At 43.4% G+C, this 21,583-nt stretch overlaps 1 protein-coding gene and 1 long non-coding RNA gene across 6 annotated transcripts in view; both read right to left on the bottom strand.

Moving 5' to 3' along the window:
• LOC116242317 (uncharacterized) overlaps positions 1-11,250 on the bottom strand; it is a 33,319-nt gene extending 22,069 nt beyond the window's left edge. Inside the window, exon 1 of the long non-coding RNA XR_004169716.2 lies at positions 10,698-11,250. This is a non-coding gene — a long non-coding RNA (uncharacterized LOC116242317). The remainder of the gene's footprint in view (positions 1-10,697) is intronic.
• Positions 1-21,583, bottom strand: part of LSAMP (limbic system associated membrane protein) — a 965,192-nt gene that overhangs the window by 84,446 nt on the left and 859,163 nt on the right. The gene's annotated exons all lie outside the window — the stretch shown is intronic.

The raw sequence follows: 21,583 nt of genomic DNA, 5'->3' as shown, positions 1-21,583 counted from the left end.
GCCTAAAGCACAAACAGATGTTGTAGCTCCTTGGAGGTCTCTCTTTTTGGCTCCATTTAGTGTACACACAAACATCCTCTGTAACTTGCACGCATTACAAGAAGTTTTCTGTTTGCTACAGGACATTCCTGAGGGCTAAGATCTCCTGTTCTCACTTATTTTGCAGTGCTTTATCCTCTCTCCAGCATTACACTAGAAACAGTGAAAACTAGAAACTTCCATGTCAGGATGCTTGCACTGGGACAGAAAGTTGTGCGTGCTGATTTCCTCCTTCCTTACCCCATATTCCTGAATTCAAAGCATTTTTTTGAGCAGACAAAATGCAAGAGGGTGCTTTGCTCCCCTCCGAGACCATCGAGAAGACGCTGCCTGCACTTTAGCAGGCACCGAATACAAATCCTTTCCTTGGATGAAGTGGCTCCTCCCCAGTCCTTCAATTTGACAATGGTGTCCTAAGTGTAGCAAAGTTATTACGCTTCTCTCACCTAAGACACTCCAATCATGAGTATTTCAGTGGAGGCAAGGTGAGCCAGATCGAACCAGTGTGAAAGAAAGACAAATGACTGCTCGTCCCCAGAAGCTGATCTGAGCAGCTTGCAAGTTTGAAGGAGAGTTATGATTATATTTTACCTCATTAGTTTTCATCCCTCTGACTCTTCACGCTCCCCACAAGCTGCAGGAAGCTGTACGTGAGAAGGAAACCTGGTACAGGAAAAGAGAAGGCCATGTTCTTGGGGCTCCAGGTTTCATGGAACCTCTTGAGCTGGGCAGCAGTGCTCCAAAGGAACATGTAAAAGCTGCAGTGGAGTCACCTCCGCCCTTGTGGAAACTGCTGTGTCATTCCAACAGATGTTACGGATATGGCACAGGAGTTGCTTTGCCAGATTCTCTGGACTGTGCAGCACTTGAAATCAAACTAGATGGTCCCTCAAGGTCTTGAAATTTAGTTACAATAAAATCACACTTCCCTTTTTCCCTTAATGCAAGGAATACTTATTTCCAAAGCTAAGCTACATTTTTTTTTTTTTTCAGTTCAAGAGAGCCAGCTTTTCTACTGAGAAGATTCAGAGGTCATTTCTTTTCTCTGAGATTTATTACTTCTTGTTACTCACTCTTTGAGCCATGAGAAAAGACAGTGGCTGTCTCAAAAGCTGCTCCTGCTCACTACAGCATAGCTATCATTGGTGCCTTGCAGGTACAGCTCCCAGATTTTTGGGCAGCCATATTCAGTTACAAGCCAGAAAACCCACAGTCTATGTCTACTGTCTTCTCCTTTTTGAAGTTGGGGGTTAGACATGAGAGAGGTTTTGAGCCCAAACAATGCTGCTGTTGAGATCACTCGGAGATGATCTTTGAGACAGAGACATCACAGAGCATCACAGAGACAGAGCATCATAGACCATTCCTCATTCTGGAGATCAGAAGCAGCAGCAAAAATGCCTTGGAGCCTGTTTTATGAGTGTAATGATTTATAGCATTATCACAGCTGTAGTCTCTCTGGAGCCAACAGTTGAGTGTACTTTGCTAAAACTTTTAACACCACAGCTTCAGTCAGTCATAGCAACAATCTCCATGCTCATCCTCCCAGTCACAAGGGAGTCAAGTCATCCTGTCAAAGAACAAGAAAATGCTGACTCTTGAGCAAATGTCTGCTACTTTGTGTGGCAAAGGTGATTTCACTCAAATCTTTGGTAGGTTGGTAAGGAAAGAGCACACAGATGCTTAGCAGAAAACCTTCTCTAAGCATGTTCAGTTAGAGGAACCAGGAGTGGCTGACAGATGAGTGGTGAAGGGGCCAGAACACTCCTTTCATCCCATATATACAAACACAACCCAGACCAAATGTGAACAAGGATGTCCACACATACAGTATGTGGACAGTTCCCATAGACACAGTCTCCAGGAGCTGTCAGGTAGGGACAAGTGGGAGCCATATTATATGGCAGCAATTTATTTTATTCATTTATTTATTCATTTTATATTGAGAACACACTAATCTTCAAAAAATTCATCTTCTCAGAAGCTGTGAAATACATTTTCCAGTCTTGTTGACCCTTTGGCTTTGTGGAATCGCAGTCTGATATATTATCTGATAATCATATTACATACCTGAATGCTGCTTTTCATCCCTTCCCTGGTGCTGGTTGGTTACGAGTCACATGAAATGAATACTGATTGGGTGGCATTTACACTCCATGAATCCTGACTGGCTACATCCTTGGGAGCATGAAGGTCACCCACTGAATTGCTTTGCGCTTTAGTCAATATTGTCCCATGTGCTCCAGCAGCCCTGTTTTCAGAGAGCATTATCTAATTGAAAACCAAATCTCTGCATCAGAATGCCAGCCATGAGGCTCACCTACGTCCCTCTCTTTCCACATGCCATGACGGCTTGTATTTGATACTAACAACTTTCATCTTTAACAGAAAAAATAGAGCAAGAGCTGATTTCAACACTTGACATGAAACAGGTGGAAACTGAAATGGCAGAAGATAGGAGGGGTGTGATTTCTAAGGAGCTGGAAAAAAGCTGAGGAAAAGGGTGGCAGTAAAAAACAGTTCCATGAATATTGATGCAGATCTTTACAATAAATATTGTTGTGGTTGTGCTGTTTGTACAGTTGTTTTCAGACTTACTCTCATGCCTTACCTAGAAGAAGCCCCAATGACTCAATTTTTAAAAATGTTGCAGAATGTCTGAAGTAAGCAAAGCTCCAGACGTGTACGTGCGTTTACACCTGTCACCAAATCCTAAAAAAATATTTCTGCTTAACGTAAGTGCATGCCTGCCTCATCCCATCAAAAAGACCGGAAATGCCTTAGATGTACATCAAAGCTAAAATTCACATGGAGACTGTCATGAAGACATACTGGGGAAAAAAAAAAAACAACACAGAGGCAAAGAAAGATCTTTGGCTTATACACTATTACACAGGATGGCAAGGAAAGAACCGAGCACAGAGCCCAGGACACGAGTGCTAAGGTGTCAGTGCAGGACCACTTGCAAAATGGCTTTCAACTGTTGAGCATGTGAGCAGCTAAGGATAATGATGAACCCTGCAAAACCTTTGCCCACTTAACTTTCTCTGGGCAGCCATGGGCCAGTACTACACATTGGCCAACTTTCCCATAGCACAGCAAACATAGTTCTCCTCCAACAAGTGCCACTGATGAAGCTACAGCCAAAAGACAGGAATTACCAAGAGTAAATTCAACCATCTTCTCTAATTTGATCTGTGTGGGGGTAAAAAACAGTGAGCCAGAAAATGCAGATAGTCACATAATTGCTTATTGAGGAGTGCCAAGGGCAACAGCAGCCGTTTGCACGTATAGAAAAATCTCTGACAGTGCACGATGCCAGCATTGATCTATTTTACCAACAGAAAGAGACATCGTTCTCGTGCAGCACCCAGCAAGCAAGGAGCAACCAAGTGGTGGATCTGCTGAGCCAAGAGATGCCTGCTATTGAAAGAATGTGTACAGCAAACCTGCCTGCTATGTGCTACAGTTGCCAGGGCTGCAGCACAGGGTCGAAAAATCTCCCCTCACAATAAACTCTGTTTACGCAAAAAGGAAAAAGTGCTTCCCTGGATTTTACCTTCAGATCCCAAGAACCTGACAGGGACAGGTGAAGCCTCAGAGAAGAAGGAGCCATCAGGCACTCTGTGTTTCCAGATCCTGCCTTTCATAATTCTCTGGTGAATTTCAATAGCACAGACCTGGGACTCTTCAACTAGCTCTTCTTCAGCTCTCTAAGTCCCACTTTCTTGTTCTTTTCTCCCTCCTTCTAACCCCAAATACCTTGCTTTCTCTCCTTTCTCTTCCCTGGCTCAGTTCACCTCTGCTTTTCCTCCTCTGCCATTACTTGATCTTTCCCTCCATGCTTCTCCACCTCCAGTTCTGCCTGCATTCCCTATGGTTAGCTCTACATATACTATTCCCTCTGTCTTTTTCTTTCACTGTCTGCATCTTCCTACGTCCATGCTCGCTCCCTCTGCCTTTCATCCTTTTTCTTTTCCATCTGCCAATTCCAAGCCTGTATTTCCCTCTGTGCTTTTCAGTTCTTTTCTTCCCCGATGCCATTTCAATTATTGGATAATTCTCTGCTCACTTTCCCCTCTCTCTCTCTTTTCCCCTTTCCTCTCCCTTAGGGGCTCAAGCTTGTCTCTCTCCATTTATTTCAGGGATACCTCTGCTGTGGGTTTCAGACGTCTGCAGGTTTGTTTGTTTTTATCATCACACCCCTCTCTTGCTGCTTAGCTTCTTGTCACTTCGCTTTCCTCTTTCTGCCTTCCCCAGCCATAGCATCATTACATCCCTTCTCTGTCTCAGCCCATCATTTCCCACAGAGGCCATTATTATTAACCACGCCGGGAAATGTATGAGTGGCGGTCAGCAGGGTCAGCAGGGCTCTGTTTCAAATTGATGGGAATGAGAAATGGAAGTGGCACAACAGGCAAGGGGAAGAAAGCAACAGCCCCTTGCAGGGTGCTGCTGCAGAGGACGTACCAGCAGCAGAGCTGGGGGGCTCTGGCAACCACACCCCAAACACTGTGCTTTAATTAATGTCCCCATGGAAAAGCTGGCTGCAGGCAGTGAGCGTCAAGGAGTCTCGGTGATCCAGACTGTTGCACTGTAGATCAAGCCTCATTTTACAGAAACACGTCTCCGTCAGCCTCCTGACATCTTCAGGCCAGACAGAAATTCCTTTCAATTAATGAGCTTGCAGGAGGATCTCACTACTGTGGCAGGTATCTCAAACGCGGGAAGGCGGTGGAACAGCAGCTGCCAGCACTGAGGCAGGGAGAAGGAGCAAAAAGGCTATGAATATTGGTTTTTGAGGTTGATGCCACGAGAAGAGTTGATTCCCACTACAATATGAGGTGGGAAGAGGGGAAGACTGTCTTTGGTAATTGCATTGTGGTATAGTGGGGATGTGGCCAGCGACAACCTCCAAAAATCAATGGAAATGCTTTGGGTTCATAGCAAGAGGAGAGTCTTGCTCTTCCTGCTGTAAGAGGGATGCTTGGGCAAATGGAGAAGGACAAAGTGCAGGAGGTATCTGGCAGCCAGGAGGCTGAGTCTGGAGACCTGATCTGCTCAGCATCCTGCACCAGTGCTGATAAAATGAGCTACAGGAGGAGAAGCCTGGGCAGGCTCAGTCACACTGCTCTCCAGGATGTTGACTGTGAAATGCTCACACACAGGGTTCCTGCTTATCACAGCCCTCTTGATGCCTATGGGCATTTGCTCCAAGCTCCCTGCCAGCTACTTCTCTTCAACACTCCCACTCCCTCAGCTCCAGCTCTTGCCATGAGATAGAGCTCCAACAACACTCCTGAGCACTGCACCTACAGGGCAAACTCTTTGGAGACTGCCATACACCCTCTAGATAAGAGCATGCTGAGACAGCAAATGTTCCAATTTTCTTACACAACACCTCAGTGCAAGCTGCACTCTCTTTCAAGGTATGTACAGGAGGCTGTGTGAAACCCTGCTACCTACCTTATGCTTTCACAAGTCTGTAAAGTTACCTTTACAAATGGCCTTCAAAACACTGAAAAATGCAAACAGGAAAGGATCACTTAAAATTGCTCAAACAGCCCTGTCTCTGCTGCCTTTCCCTACAGGCATAATTCACTTATTGCCTGCATATAAATTAGGCAGGCTTTGATGGAAGAGCTATTGACAAGTGTACCTCACTCCATTTTCTTTTCCTGACCTGGGGAATTCTGGAGACGAAAGAGCCAACTTGGCAAATGGTGAGATAAAGGACAGCTGGATAACAGATTGCTTTGGTACAAGTTTACAGGCAATGTCCCTACCTCTATGAGACTGATGTCTAGTAAAGGACATCTAATACATGGTCTGGTCCTTGGGTTTGCTGGCTAGCCAGCTAAATGAGTAGCTTTTGCTAAAGGTAGTTCTTTGACAGTACTTTTGTATTTAAAGTCACTTTCAGAAAATCTATTCCGGACAACTCCAGAATGCAGTTTCTTCTTGGGAACCTATTTCCAGCATCTTAAAAGCAATGCACTCAGTTTGCCACAGCAATGTGAAGGCAAGTGGATTCTGTTTAAATTTTAAATTTGAGTTTCCAAGTTAGGGTTTGAGAAGTTGAAAACGTGGAATTTGCAGCATTCCCTCCTAGATTTATTGACAGAGTATAAACACTAGATTAAAAAAAAAAAAACTAACAAAGGGAGAGGCAACATATAGGCAAAACAAAGTGATGTGACAAAGGCAAAAAAGTAAGATCACAGTCACAACACAGTATTTGCCATTAGTATAAAAATTTTTAGGCTAGAAATATGCAACTTCCACGTTTAGGTACAATTTTTGGACATTGACGTCCTGATCATGAAGGCTGTAGTGTTTGAGGACACTTCTGAAGCCCTTCTGAAACCTATGAGAACAATTTTATAAATAAATAAGGTGTCCACCCACTGTGTTGTTTGTCATCAAAATCATACTTGTCAAAAGCAACTGATTAAAATGCAGTTGGGGCTTATAGACCAAATGAGAAGATGGAAAAGGTTCCATATGCAACACGCAGGCTCAGTTTTTTATTCATTCTATTCTCTAGTGTCTGTAATCCATTCCATCCTGAGAAGCTGTTCCCTGAACACAAATTAAGCTTTTTGAGGCATCTGGACTAAATTATTTCTGCAGGGAAGTGAGCAAGCTTAATTCTCGAGTGATCTAGTTCCTGATACACACACTTGTAATGTCAAATCCAAAGAGAATGGCAATCACAACCCTATTATTTTTTTAGCATAAGCTAGGCTAATAATATGGGAAATCTCAGATGCATTCATTATTCTGGAAGAATCTAAAATGTAGGCATTTTCGAATATTACAAGCCAGTGTGTAGGCAAGGAACTTCATTGTGGTCACATTGTTTCCTGGAAGCAAGCTGCAATAATGAAATATGTCTGCATTCCCGGAATCAGAATTTGTGGCAAACATTCACCCTTGCAAAGAGTAATCTTTTCCTGTACAGCTGGGGATTTAAGCTAACAACTATGTGGAAATTACAACAAGTTACGAAAAGAAGTTAGAAAGGCATCTAAGGAATGAAATCAATCCATTTTCACAAGCTGTCCTCTGTTCAAAACTCAAGAACGGTCTAAAACCCTTCACGATATTTCTAACTCCAATTAAAGTAACGCAAGCAATTCTTCAGACAGATCAAGTTGGGTAAGTAGACTGGACTTGGAGGAGGATTAAATGTGAGCAGGAGCCAAGGGGTGTGTTCCAACTTTATCTTTGTGAAGAGTACAGTCTCTTCAAAAAGTGGAGATAGTTGGCTTTCCATTTAGGACAGGACACATTTTATTTTGATTACAGCAGCGACAGAAGTACTAGGAAAGGCAACTTTACACAGCAAACCAGCCAACAGGATTGCTCACACACTCTCACATACACCTGAAGATGATATTACTTGCCCTTTGGGATAGGAATAATAACATAAATTGCATACACACTGAGTATTTTCTTAGAAGTGACTAATGCCTTAAATGACATATTCTGATACCAAGCAGCATCTGATCATTTTTTAAAGGCATTTGATTTACAAAAAAAAATTAGGTTCCTTCAAGGTACTCCAAATCAGCTGTCATACGAGGAAGATGGAAGGCAGACAGGGGTAGATGAGGGAGATGAATGGTCAGCAGAATTTCAGGTAGAATCTGCCAGTACATTACATATCAAACAGAGAAGGAGTAACAGTACGTAAATATGAGCTTATCCCCAGTGACCACTTGGTTCCAACCAGAAAAACAAGGACATGGGCTCAGCAACTCAGGCAATGCTCACCTACAGAGAAATGCAGCAACCAAGGAGAGTGGAGAGCCCCTGGAGGCTACGCATAGCTCAGCACAGCTATTACTCTTTCTGAGGAGGTTGTAAAAATGAGCTCTTCTAGGGTTGGGATGGCATCAAAGAAGGAGAGAACTAAAAAGATACTAAAACATAAATAAATAAATAACCTGCTTCTGCTGAAAGTCTGTGCAAACACAGAACATCTGAGTTTCAGGAAGTCTGGGTTGATGAAGCTGTGAGAACAACCGTGCACATATTCTGCTCTGTTCTTGGTGCTATTCCAGCCTTTTAGCATGAGAATTACTTGAGGGGCACTCTAAAGCAGCAGGGAGAGGCACTGGCACAGTTGGGAGGCTGGGTGGGAGAGCAGGAAGGGTGCAAAGCACCTGTCTCACCCTCAGGGCGGCCCAAAAATAGGAAAGGGAGCTGTTACAAAGGCAAAAGCCTCCTGTTCTTCACTGACAGAACTCCACAACCCTTCTCCCTGACACACTAAGCTCAAAGACAGGTAGTAGCTGTGCCACTTCATATTCAACACCTGCCCATCTATAGAGTTCCACAGATACTCAGCGCTCCTGTTGCTTTGCACAATCACCAAACACCAGTGACAGGAGCCCTGACAGTTCATCTCTGCCATCCACCTTTGTTAAGCTGTCTCCTAGAAACCCTCCCTGTGGCATGGAGAGCACAACTCTGGAGCAGCTGCTGGCTCTTTTCACAGGAGGCTGCTGTCCTCCACAGCAGCAAACATACAGATGCTAAAATGGTGCCACTCACATGAGGAGGAGATGTTCCCTCAGCCCACAGGGAAGGGGCTGAAGTAGAAAGGTGAAGTTCAGCAGCGATGAGGCACACACCATTGTCTGCTAACAGAGAGTTTCCCAGGACAGAATGTTCGTTTGCCACTCTGAAAGTAATGCATCCTATTTATTTCCATGGAAACTACAACAGATACAAAGAGCACCATAAAACTATTTGATAGAGCACATTCTCAGCTACAAAACACCACTTTTCAACATAGCCATCATTATTAGCTGTGTATTTTCACCAGCAAGAACAAGAGCCTGCATGCTGTGCTCCTAACAATCTGCATCAGTGGAGATGCCCCACTGCCTGCTGTCGCTGAAACGCACCACCCACCGACTCACTGTGCTCACATTCAAAGGTTGGCCACCATAAACATTCAGCAAGCATTGGTGAATGTCAATGGGTGCCATTTTTTCCACATGAAGGAGTTTATTTCCATACCTTTGCTTCATCCGCACTTCCATCTCAGATGCCATTCTGTCAGACTGCCCCTCTGCTGCCATCTGTCACATGGCAACAAAATGTAAGGGAATGCTGGTGGGAAGGTTCAACCTCTGCTACCATCCCTCCAACATCTGGCTCTGATAGTGTGGGCAACATAGTAAAATAAGAGGCATGATTTTTGGAGCAGCCCTCATACCCACAGCATCCAGCAGCACAAATCCCTGCCTCCTGGATAAGGCAGGAGTACCTGATATGCCAAGGTTAGGAGCTCACCTCAGCAAATTAGGGACAGCTGGGTATGGATAGGTTTGCTTGGCACTGGCTGCATCTCAAAGCCTCCCACAGCAGTTTCCTGTTGAAAAATGCTCAATTCTTAATTCTGATTGCCCAGTCTGCTAAATAAACACCAGTGTGTTGATGCTTTAGCTCTCACCGAGTTGCTGGAGCTGCTCCTGCCCACATAACCTCTTCTGCCCAAATGATTCTCTGCTGGGGCTTGGCTCAGCACAGGACACATGTTCACAGCTCATTGCTCCGTGCTGCTGGATGGGTATGATGGATCCTGTGGCACACAACCAAGAAGAGCCGACCTCTCTCAGAGCCCAGGGGTGTGAGGGATAGCAGGGACTCAAAGCCTCCCCTGGCAAGGGAGAATTTTAAACTTATGTGCAGACGAGGTCTTGCGATACTCAGGCTCCAACTCATATATTGGCCTAGAGACTGAAGAAACATGCTCCTTTCCAAACACATTCATGATTCCAGACTGCCAGGAGAAAACCAGACAAGGGGCAACCCTTGGCTGCTTTTAAAACATTTCTGCATTGATTCCTCCTTGAGATACAAGCCAGTGAGTGAGATGAAATCTCCTCTTACTCAAGCCCTATTTTTCATAATTATGCATCTTTAGTGTTTCATAGCGACCAATTTAATCACTTTTGCCGTTTAGAGGGCTATAACAGCCAATCATGGTAATGGGCTTGGTATTTGGTAGGAACCATTTAACGCCCAAGAGCCCTTGTTCTGAGCCACTTGATGCCACTTAAGTTTGACAGACAGACTCTCATTAGCACAAGTTGCAAAACCTCTCAGATGAAGCTCATTTCTTTTAAACAAACTATGCTCAGCGATCCCCAAAGTCTCTGAGTGAGGAAATTTTTAGCTCACTTCAGATGCGTGCAGGTCTGTGGAAACTAATCACCATATTTCCCGTGCTGGGGGCTTTCTGTGAAATTCTCTAGCTTCTCCTCACAGGTGTCCTCTCATTTCTTGCACATGACTTCTGCTTTTCTGTGGCCAGCTCCCAGAGGACTGGCTGGGTTTTGTGACCTTCTCTTTTCACACAACCTTTTTGCTGAGCTTCCACTCTATATTGACTGGTATGCCTTGAAGAGACAACTCTCACAACCTGATTCTTCCTTGCTGGGCAACCAAACACACCTTTGGAAACCTGCAGAAATATCTACGGAGCTCTGATTACTGCTGAGGCTACTTCACTTGCCTTTGGCTTTCCTGCTACCCCATCTGTTCTTTGGACAGTGATCCACAATATAAAAATAAAGCTCAGGGCATCCGAGACTGCTCTAAACACTCTCAAACAAATGCAAGTCTGCATCTGAACTCACGTGATGACAGATTTGGAGAGAGTCATAGTCCAATGTCACTTTCACAGCAGAAGGGATAGATAACTCCTCAAAGGATTGTGAGGTCATAGCATGGGCAGGGCTAACAACTTCGCATAGCTACCAAGAATCTACAATGTGCACTTTAAGCCCTTCTCTGCAAGCCCTCACTTCTCCAGTGCTCCTTATGAATAGATCTACCATTTACATGTATTCTCTTTTCCACTGTATCACAAACCACGGTGCATGCAATGAGACTAAAAGCTGCAAGTGTAGAATGTCTAAGAGGAAAATAAACTGATAAGATAATGGAAAACACAAGTCTCAGTGACAGAGAGGACGGGCACATTTTGTGGTACAGTATGATGTAACAGAGTAATATCTTGGCTTGTGGTCAGAATGACTTCAGAAAAGCAACTAGGTCAAAAATGCAACATGCAAAGCTAAAGGAGTCAAAATCTGTCCTTAGAAAGAAATCTCTTATATTCAACATTACTTGCAGCAAATGTTGACACTTTCCTAGCCTACTGCTCTCTGAGACATGAGATGGTGGCCTGAGAGAATGGAAGGTGCCTTTTGTCTAAACACTCTAAATGGACCTTGTGTTTAAACCACACTATTTGGTTCAAGTGCAACTAATGCAGCATTCTCAGCACCATTATTAAAATGGATATGTTTCACCAGGCACACACAGACACGCACAACATTTAAAGCACCATATGATCCTGCCCAAAGCTGAAGAGAACATTAACCAGTGTTATGATACATTACTTGGAAAGTAGCCTGATGCCCCTTAATTAGAGGCTGCCTGCTAAGGTACACTCAGCAGGAGAAGAGTTAAGGTTGTATTTGTAACCTTAAATCTCACCTTACCTGGCTTGCAAGTGCTCAACTGTGCAACTTTAATGTGTTCTTATCAGAGCATTTTTATTGAACCATTATTAACACCGTTAGATACTATCTAGCATTTCCCACATCCCCCTCTTCAGCTGTTACCTGAGCTACAGAAAACAAGAGATTCAAAGGAAGCACTTGACTCAGCCTCTGCTATCATCCTCCATGCATTCCTTGCCCCTAATCCCCTAGCAGCTTCTTTAAACAGGACTAGAGTTTTGCTTGCTATGTTTCTTGCCCTCAGCCAGCCTGTGCATTGAAGAAAATCCTCTACTGATAATTATTAAGTTCCCCTGACACTAGTTGCTCATTAATCTATTATTTTGCTCCTCTAATTACTTTTGTCTGTTCGAGTTAACAGTCTCCTTTCTACATCTTTCCTGGGTCTCACTCAAGAGATGCTCATGTCAAATGTGACTTTCCCTCATCCCCAACTCCCTTACAGCCTGTGCTCTGTGCATGGACTCTGAGACCCACCCTGCCACTTCTTGAGGCACAAGCCAGGCTCTCACATGGAACCACCTGAATGTGCCTGTATTTCACCCAAGCTGTGGTGTGTGCAGCTCCAGGCATTTGAGCCTAGAGCTGAGCTTGCTGAAATGCTTAAGGCATAGGGGCTTCCCATCCCCACCTGCTTAATTCTCTGGAAAAATTCCTAAAGGAACCCTCTTACAGTCAGAGATCTCTCACAGGATGAGAGGCTACTTACAACTTCACGGTGCGAGGATCATCCATCTATATATACACCCCGGCTTTCCTTTGCAGTAGCCCTTTACCCAAAGACCAATAGTCAGCACAAATTAGCTTTAAGTCCTTTGGGCGGAAGGGGAGACAGAGATGAGAACCAATTATTTATTTGCCCGGAAAATGCCAAGTCCATCAGGGACAAACACAGTTGATAAAAGTGAGACTGTCAGAGGGAGGCTGGAGATGCACAGTTTGGAACCTGGTCTGAGTTTCTGTAGTTCACAGAATTTCAGACATTTTGTATCTCACCAGGAGTGACACTAAAGATAATTAATTATTCTCCTGTTCCCTTCACATAGCTGTACTATAGGTTCTATAGGCACTCTCTGGACAGCTGTACAGATCCATATCCCGCAGTCAAAGGATGCCTTTTCCTTGCAGGTACAGCATGACTCAGGATACTTTTTTTTCTCCTTCTCTGTTTTCATTTTGCATGCTTACTGCTGTTCAGTTCTAGCCTTTGAGGAAGGTGCATAAGGTTGCTAAATATCAAAAAACTTACATGTGCAGCAAAATGCATGCACACACACCAGCAGGTTGAACATACAAATAAGCACATAGTAAAAGGCTCCCAAGTAAAGCATACAGCAGTATGCACATGGATACCCACATGGCTTTCACTGATCTAAATGCCTGTCCACACAGTAGGATGGCTCTGCTGGCAGTCCTCAATCAGGCTCATGAAACAGGACGTGGCTCGCAAGAACATTTATTGGGAGCAAGAACCCTCCATCACTGCTTCCTTGTCCACCTCAAGCTGCAGCCAGCTTACGTCCCACTGGTAGCCTTCTTGGGACACAACACATGGGCTTTTGGGCTGCCCAGTGGAGTGTATCATGGGTATGGTCCTCTCCAAATTCTGTGGCCCTTCCTCTCTGCTGCAGCTTTACATCAATACTGTGATAATTGAAATCTCTGACGATCAATGCCTTTTTCCAGGCCCTTATTACCTGCATTATGGACTTTTACCGGTGGCTGAAGGCCAGTGGTGATCCTCAGGATATGCTCATCCTTCACATCACTCAGCCCCAGCGTGAACTTCAGTGGCTGCATCAGGCAGTGACTTCCCTGTTTGGATGGGCCTGCACTCAGTCATCCCACTGCTGGCTGCTCTGCACCCCGCTCCACGCTAGCACTGAGGTGGCCACTCACCTTTATGAGAAGGGACGATTTGCTCAGCCAGTGCATGAAATAATACAGGGTATATGAGAAGACTTTTTTTTTTTTCTATGGTTCAGCAAGAAAGAAAAATCAAGTGTAGAAAAAATAAGAACAACGCTTTTGAAACCTCCTAGAAAAATTAAGTTAAAAAAATCCCATGTCTACAATCTCTCCTGTTTTTCTTCAGACAGGAAAGGGAAGGATGTTCTGAAGATACAATTTTGAAATGTTCACAAAGAACATTCACAGAGACCTTCACAAAGAAGGTCTGAGTGAGGGGGGCAAAGAGCATCAGCCTTCACATCCCCAGATTCTTCTGCAGCCTTTTATTACCAGAATAACTCAATACCTTCAGTTGGCAGGTTCTCACTTCCAGGACATCTGTATTCAGACGCTGGAGAAAGCTTCCACTCTGCAAAAGGCTGAATGATGCCTGACCTTGCTGTGGTCAACACAGCAAGCAGCAACAGGATGTCCTGCCCCCCAAAGCTGGCTTATTTTTTGCCCTGAGTTCACCTCTGTCAGCAGATTTCTTGCAGGTCATGGGGTATAGATGCTAAGTGTCTTCATCAGTGGGACTGGTGTGCAAGTAGAGGGAGTGACAAGAGAAAAATCAGATGATCTCATGGGAGAAGCTAGAAAGGTTGAAGACTTTGGGGCTGTATGCTTAACTCCCTCCAAACAGCACTGTTCTATGCATTGCTGTGGATGCTGTCATCCACATTCACTGAGATCCTCACACTAGAGGAGACAGCCGCTCTGGCTCCAATACAGCATATATCAGGCACTGAAGTCAGCCAAGTCACTGAGATCAGTTGAAGTCGAACTACAGCATACGTTAAAATTGGTGAACCCTCTTTAAATGAAATATAATAATAATAATGCAGGGAACAGCTATAAGCTACTACCTTAACCTTCCCTAGTGTATCTTCATCCTACTGCGAAAAGAGAGAGGAATATGCTTGACCAAAGTGAAAGTACTTATAGATTACAGCGACAAGGGGAAAAAATGCAGCCTTTTCATTTCCTTCTTAGGAATCACTTTTTTAAGGATGTTTGAACTGAAACCAGAAAATTCACAGCATTTTAAAGTTAATATCTCTTTAATTCACAGTCAACCTTTCTGTATCTTTACAAGCACGCTTTACATTTTGAGCAGTGAGCTCTAGCTGTAAACATGGAGCTGCCAGTGATGAGAATCACCTCCAGACATCAGGGAAATGGGACCCAGTCTTGAAATGTCAACCTCTTTGCCCCTGTAAAGCCTAAAAAATACCTGTCACTGAAGAAGTAGCACCAGGCACATGTGACCCAAAGCAGACTCATTAGTTCACATCACTAGAGGGAGACACCATAACATTTTCTGCCAACAGACTGTTGAGGTTGATTTCTTAAAGGTAGGATACAAGTGTGCTCAATGGCAGGTTTGTGCATTGGAGCACAGGGAAGGCTGGTAGGGAAAGAGCAAGACAACATCTACTATACAGTAGGGACAGGCAGATCTTTTTTTTCTTCCTAGTCATGCCAGCAATGTCCCTTGATTTCAAAAGGTTTTTGCAGGGGAATGAAGGAGAATTTGGTAAGGTTCATCAACCTGCTATTGAAATTCTACTTATGCTAGTGTACAGCAACAATTCCTTTTCCTATCATCATTAATTACATGAGATTCTGAACTCTCATCTTCTCAGTTTTGATTTCTGGTCTTCTGGAATCCTTCAAGACTGTCTCATGGAAAGTCAGCGGGAAAAGAATAATCTGGTAAATCCCAAATATCCTGGCTAAACAGGAACATCTCAGTTGAGAAGCACTTGAAGGTAGAGGTAGTGACTATACAGAACTGCACAGACAGGAGTATTACACATGCAGTGAACTAGAAAGATGCTGCTCTTCTGTAGGTGGATGAAAGTTTTTATATAGGCACAAAATAACTCAGCCTTTAAAATGCCATGGAAAAGATCCGAATACCATGCATTGACTCAAAGCGATACCCATTCTGGGATAAGGGAAAATGGAGGCAATTCTGTCAGACTTCAACTTGCTATTAAAAAAAAACCACAGCATTTCTATTTGTCAGGAAAGCCACTAACTTGGTACACAACTACCATATTCCCAGTGATAGCACAGAAAAACCTGCCAGAGATATAACAGGCAAACGCTGACCAAAAGTCCGCAGATGTTTCCCTCCAACCACTGCCGAAGGCAGCAGGGCAAAGTCCCTCCTCCCAGCAGACTAATCCACCTATTCCACAAGTGCTAAAATACTTGTGAGGCCGTGCTCTTTGTCTCTGTCATGGGAAGCGAAAGAGAAATCAAAGCTGCATTAAAGCTGCTATGACAATGAACATTTAATGTATCAACATGAAGCATGTTTGTACTGAAACAGCAACACAGACTGCAGGGACTGAATGGGGCACTATTACAATAGGACGGATCTGTACCTGATGATATATAAGCTGCACAGAGAAGGAAGAAATCAAACCCATCCTATGTACCAGGGAGAGAGCAGGAGTTCAGCACGTAAGGTTATTATAGATGGGGGTGGGGGGCTCTTGCTTCTGGGTCATGCAAGAAGAAGAAGGGATAAGAAGTAAGATGCAGCTTACTCCAGGGAACCTGCTCTAGCAGAGGGTTAGACTAGATGATCTCCAGAGGTCCCTTCCAACCCATATGATTCTGTGACTTCTAAAAAAGGGAGGGGAGGAGGGAAGTGGAGCCAGATGAACTGGGATGAAAATAGAAACTGAAGCAAATTTGGATGCCTTTTGGAAAAGCCTGGAAAAAGTTGAAACTTTGGCTTCTTTCCCAGGCTCTCTGTGAGCCAGCATCCTTCCCCAAATCCTCCTGTATAACATTGGACAAGAGAGAAACTTGGCTGAGAGAGGAAAAGATTTCAGAAAGAGTCCTGAAACAAACAGGGAGTGTATAAGAGACAAAGTGAGAGGTCTCTGTGGAAGAGAAGACCAGATTTTTTCCACAGTATTTTGAGGATACAAGAAATAAAAGAAAGGAGACATGGTTAAAAAGCATTCTTTCCCTCCAACATCGTAGAAAGCTGAGTCAAACAAGTACCTTGTAAACCTTAGATTTCCAGATTAGGCAAAGGCAGATAAGGGCATGAGCACAGCTCATGCAGTAACACCACCAAAGTAAAAAAATAATCACATCTAAAAGAAAAATTATATAACTCCTCCTCCTCAACTGTTTCACCAAGGTTTTTAGAATGTATAAGAGAGGTGGGCTAAATGCAAATGGCTTAGATAACCAGAAAATCCCCTTCCCACATGTCACCACCCAGTGCTTACTGGGTTGACTTGTGATGACTCTGGATGAAAGTCTGTTTATTATCTTCTTTGGGCAGAAATAAGCTTTCCTTACAAACTAAAAGTGAAGCATTAGGGCAGCAAGGAGAGGCAAACAAACACGACATAAAAACCAAAGTTGCCTGTGTGAATGACAAGGTCATCTTAAATTTCATGCTTTCAGAGAGCTCTCTGCTTCCTTCATGTTCAGTATTTGACCCTAAAAGGGGACCTGCATGTACTGAAGGAAGATACAGGAGTGAGCGAGGGATGTGAGATAATCTGTCTCTTTCAATTTAGGTCTCATCCTGATCTCTAGTAATTGAGCCCCAAAGCATGAACTATAACATCCTTCTCAGTATTTTGGTGTGAATAACAAGAATATCCAGATTTGTTCACATTATCCTCAGAAACACACAAACTGTTTGAGTCTTGCCAAGTTCCTATCTTTAAATAACTTTCCATGGCAATGAGTTCTACAGCTGTTTATAAACATATTATATTATACCATCTCAATTACACAGAGCAGGAAGGCACTTTTCTGTATTCCCTATCCCTTCTAAACCTCCCAGGTTATGGTAAATTCTCTAAGACTCAAAGAGAATTTCTACCACCCCCTACGGAGAATTGGCCTGGCATATTTGACAAGCTTTTCCATCTCCTTTCATTTTACACTGTGACATGAAACTTGGGTGTTGTAATCAATACTTATCTGCTTTGCTCTAGACTGTTTTTTTATGCTGTGATTACTACTGTAATAACTAAGCTCTTTTTTTGAGCCAAAGTACATCCTTAGAATGTCAGGAGGAAAATGAGAGAATCCAGACTCTTTTGTCTTCCATGTCAAACTGCCTTGCTATGCTGAGTTCAGGGAAGTCAGACTGGGAATGAAATACCTGGTGATTTCATAGAGGTTTCACACTGAAACTGCTCTAGGAAAATGGAATGGTTTGCTACTCTACTGGTTACACTGAACCAGTAAATCCCTTTTATTCAACCTTGAGCTGAGCCTCAAAGATCAGTGTAGCTTTGCCTTCCTGTAACAGCCTCTGAGATTACCAAAACACTTGAGTACTAATATCACAGAACTTGCCACAGCATCCTGGAGCAAGGCCCTCAGGGAGATTCTAACCAACACCTCACGGGAAAGCAGCAGAAGGATGACTCTTTCTGTCAACGTGAGTACTAGCTCTTCCAGACGAAAGCTGCCTTTTTCTTTGGCGTCTGTCTGCCCATCTAGGACAATGGCTTGGTAGCGAGATCTCTGGTGATGCCTGCAACAACAGTCCATGTCCATGTTGCTGTTAGCTCAATTCACAAGGGCTTTAGGGCTGCTGTTGAGAGAGAGTTTATTGAGAAGTATATGAATGTACATGAATATTTATTTTCCCCAGGAAGCTTTTTCAGTCAACCAAGCATCTAGCATGGCTCTGACTAAGATGGAGAGATGAGGAATGATAAATGATTGCCTCTTGGATTGTGATCTCAGCAGCTTATGGGTAGGGAGAACATGCATTAGCCTGAATAAACATAAGTCAAGAAAGATGTGAAATAAAACTAAGATGAGCTCAAAAGCAGACACTGCCTACCATCTGTAAACAGTCTGACTGGGTCTTTTCTTGACTGTGTAAGTTGTTCTCCTGATGCATGGTTCAGGGAAAACAGAGCATCTCATAATGAAACTGGCCACAGATGGGTAGGCTGCCCCTGGTAGCCCACACAGAACCTGCCAGCATGATGAATGATACGTGGCCCTGAACTGGGACCTTCTCCAGTCTGTGGTACAACTGGGAATTTGATTGGACTGCATTCAGTGAGGAAAAAATAATCTATACCTTTGTGTAGGCTATGAGCTAATAATAAGAAGAAAACAATAGGATAACACCCACTCCTAATAGAAAGTCACAGGGGGGAGATTCTGAGTTTTCTCCCTTTCAAGAGATGAGAGCCTACAGGATATCCCCAAGTGAAATATTCCTAATGCTGCCAACTGCTAAGTCACCTAGCTTGTATTAGTAATCTCCAATACTCATCCCCATGCTAGAGGAACAAACTACAGACTCCTTACACATCCATTTCAGAGGGTTTCTAAGGCTTACCATCACATAGTGGGATGAGAAGTCACATGGCACAGGAGGCTTAATAAGCTCATGTCCTGAATCACAAGGGAGGCAATTGGACTGTGTGCAGGGAGGTACTGGAAGCTGCAGGTCAGCAATCCCATAAGACCTCTGCTGGCTGAAGGAGAAGAGCTAATGACGTTTGTGCTCCCAGGCAATGCCTATTAAGCTATCCATAGCTAGTTAGATGCTGTTCCCCTGGTCCTACAGCACTGGAACCTGTCAGATAAGGAAGAAAAGGGTCTGGCTGACTCTCTTATTTGGTTGCTTTGTCAAAATCCAGTCAGACAATCATCTGAAGAGAAACAGAGGAGGAGAGCAAGGACTTGTATCATTTCAAGCAATGTCATTTCTGCTTTCATTACTACACACTGCTTGGAACTAAAGCTGATCTGTATTGTCAATTGCCATCTGAATTATTAAGTATTTTTCCCCTTATCTGTCTTCTTCCCAGGTGCTAGAGTCAACAATTACAGCCAAACTTCAGTTATTTCACTAGAGAAGGAGAGAGGGTTTTCCTGTGGGTTGCTTCAAGGCTTGGGGCCTTACAGTTAGTTCAAGAAAAATGCCTTGTTCAAGTACTCACTAAAGTACCAGCAAAGGAAGGCATGAAGCATTTTTATAGTGAATTTTCTACTTCCCAGATAGGCAAACGAGTGAGATATGATGGTTCATTTAAATGAACGATCACATGCATCTCTGCCTCCTGTGCACAAAGAAGGCAGCATCACTCACTTCCCTTTGCATTTGCATCTTCCACTTCCCAGCCAACAAGAAATAAATCATTTTTGTGGTCCTAACCCAGATAATTAGCCAAACACTACTGACCAAATCAATGAATGAAAGAAACAGTAGACAAATTTGCTAATGAACTCCTTCAGGAAAGTGCACAAAGAAAAAGTAATTTGGCTCTCTCGACCCCCAGTGCTGGTTTAATTTCACAACCTGTCCACTCAAAACCTCCTACACAAGCTCTGTAACATTTGTTCTTAGAATTCTGCAGTCACGAGTTTAATCACAAAAAGATCCACAGAGAGAAAAAGAGAGTGATTTTAGAAACCTTTACAATGTCTAAAATAGCTCTTTGATGCGTAGCAGATGTGCTCAAAACTAGCATAAATCGAGCCAAAATGCCTGACAATCCTGGAAAAGGGAGATTCCAAGATAAGAAGATGTTTCTAACCATGGTAGCTTTGAAACAGATTTGAAATTTTTTGTTAATTGTCAACCTCAAGGAAAACATTTAAAAGGAACCCTCTTGTCCCTCATTTTGGACAAGAGTCCTACTGGTATACTGGCTACACAAAGACTGGACTTCTGCCTGAAATCAGTTCCTTTGGATAAAAGATACGGATAGAAGATAATAGATGGGTTGAGATGCAGGAAGACACAGTAGAACAAGCAGTGAGATGTGGACATGACAGACTGTCATGAAGGACTGCCTGTTCTTCCTCCCCAGTTAGAAAGGAGGAGTTTGGTGGGCTTCACTGTTAAAGGGAAGGACTGAGGTTTGATTGAAAGAGGGCTAGTGAAAAGACACTGATGGATACTAACAAGGCAATGTCTCTCAGACACATAACACAGGAAAAAAAGTGAGGAGGCACATTGGGAAAGTGATGAACGGACCCATGAAAACTGACACAGAAATAAAAGCAGGGGTGGGATTCCCCAATCCAGCTGTTTACCAGACAGGATTGCCAGAATGGAAATATACTGTAAGGAGTCCTCAGAAGGGAGAAATAAAGTCTGTGATACCACGGAGTAGGCAGTACAACTGAAAAACACCTCAAAACACAAGCATGCAGCCAAAGTGATGAGCCAAGACAAGAATCTTCATATTCCTTTTCTGAATGATGCATCTGATACATGTCAGGACTCAGTTTTCATGAAGATTTAATTTAATTCTCCTGTAACTCCTTTAACTCGAACATTAGGTTGTGCTCACAGTGTGTTTCATACTAAAATACAAGAAAAAGTTGGGTGGAAGACTAAAAGACTGAGGGTACAGTAAGATGGAAGACTCAGTAGGAAATAAATCTTAAGAGCAAAACTGTCAATGTTAAAAGATGTTAAGTACATAATTAAAGATGAAAAAGATAGGACCTATTTCCCCATGCATGTCAGTGGCACATCTGTAATTAATACTAAAAAAGCTGGAAAATCAAGCAGTGACAATGATACCAAAGAATATTAGTGTTCCCCACATCAGCTCCCCACATCTGCTTTTCCCACTTCTTCCTGGCAGCCTTTACCCATCTTCTTTCCTTCTTCTGCAAGAAATGGGCCCAAACCACAAGATGCATATCTAGATTTCAAATACATGAATGCTTTGGCTGAGGAGATGAGACAGGAAATCTGAAAAACGCCAATCTGAACCACAGACATCAAATCCAGGGGCTTCTGGATGCAGCACTTGGATTGGGCCCTGTTGTATCATCTCCTTCTGGCCCCCCTCTCTCTAACTTTCTTTGTGCAACTCTCTTCCCTTTGCTGGCTGACAGCTTAAATTTCTCTAGCATACAAAGAAGGCTTGTACTTTGCATACTTCAAGCTCTCCTTAACCCTCTACATGTATGGCAATATCACAGAATACTATACAGAGTTAATGAATGCTTTCCCCACATGCTTCAGATGACAAAATTTATGATGGCAAAAAGGAAATCCAGTA

The sequence above is a fragment of the Phasianus colchicus genome, chromosome 1, assembly GCF_987193195.1.
Source record: "Phasianus colchicus chromosome 1, bPhaCol1.hap1.1, whole genome shotgun sequence".
Classification (NCBI taxonomy): Eukaryota; Metazoa; Chordata; class Aves; order Galliformes; family Phasianidae; genus Phasianus; species Phasianus colchicus.
The sequence above is the reverse complement of the archived record's forward strand: the minus strand, read 5'-3'. Positions and strand labels throughout refer to the sequence as shown.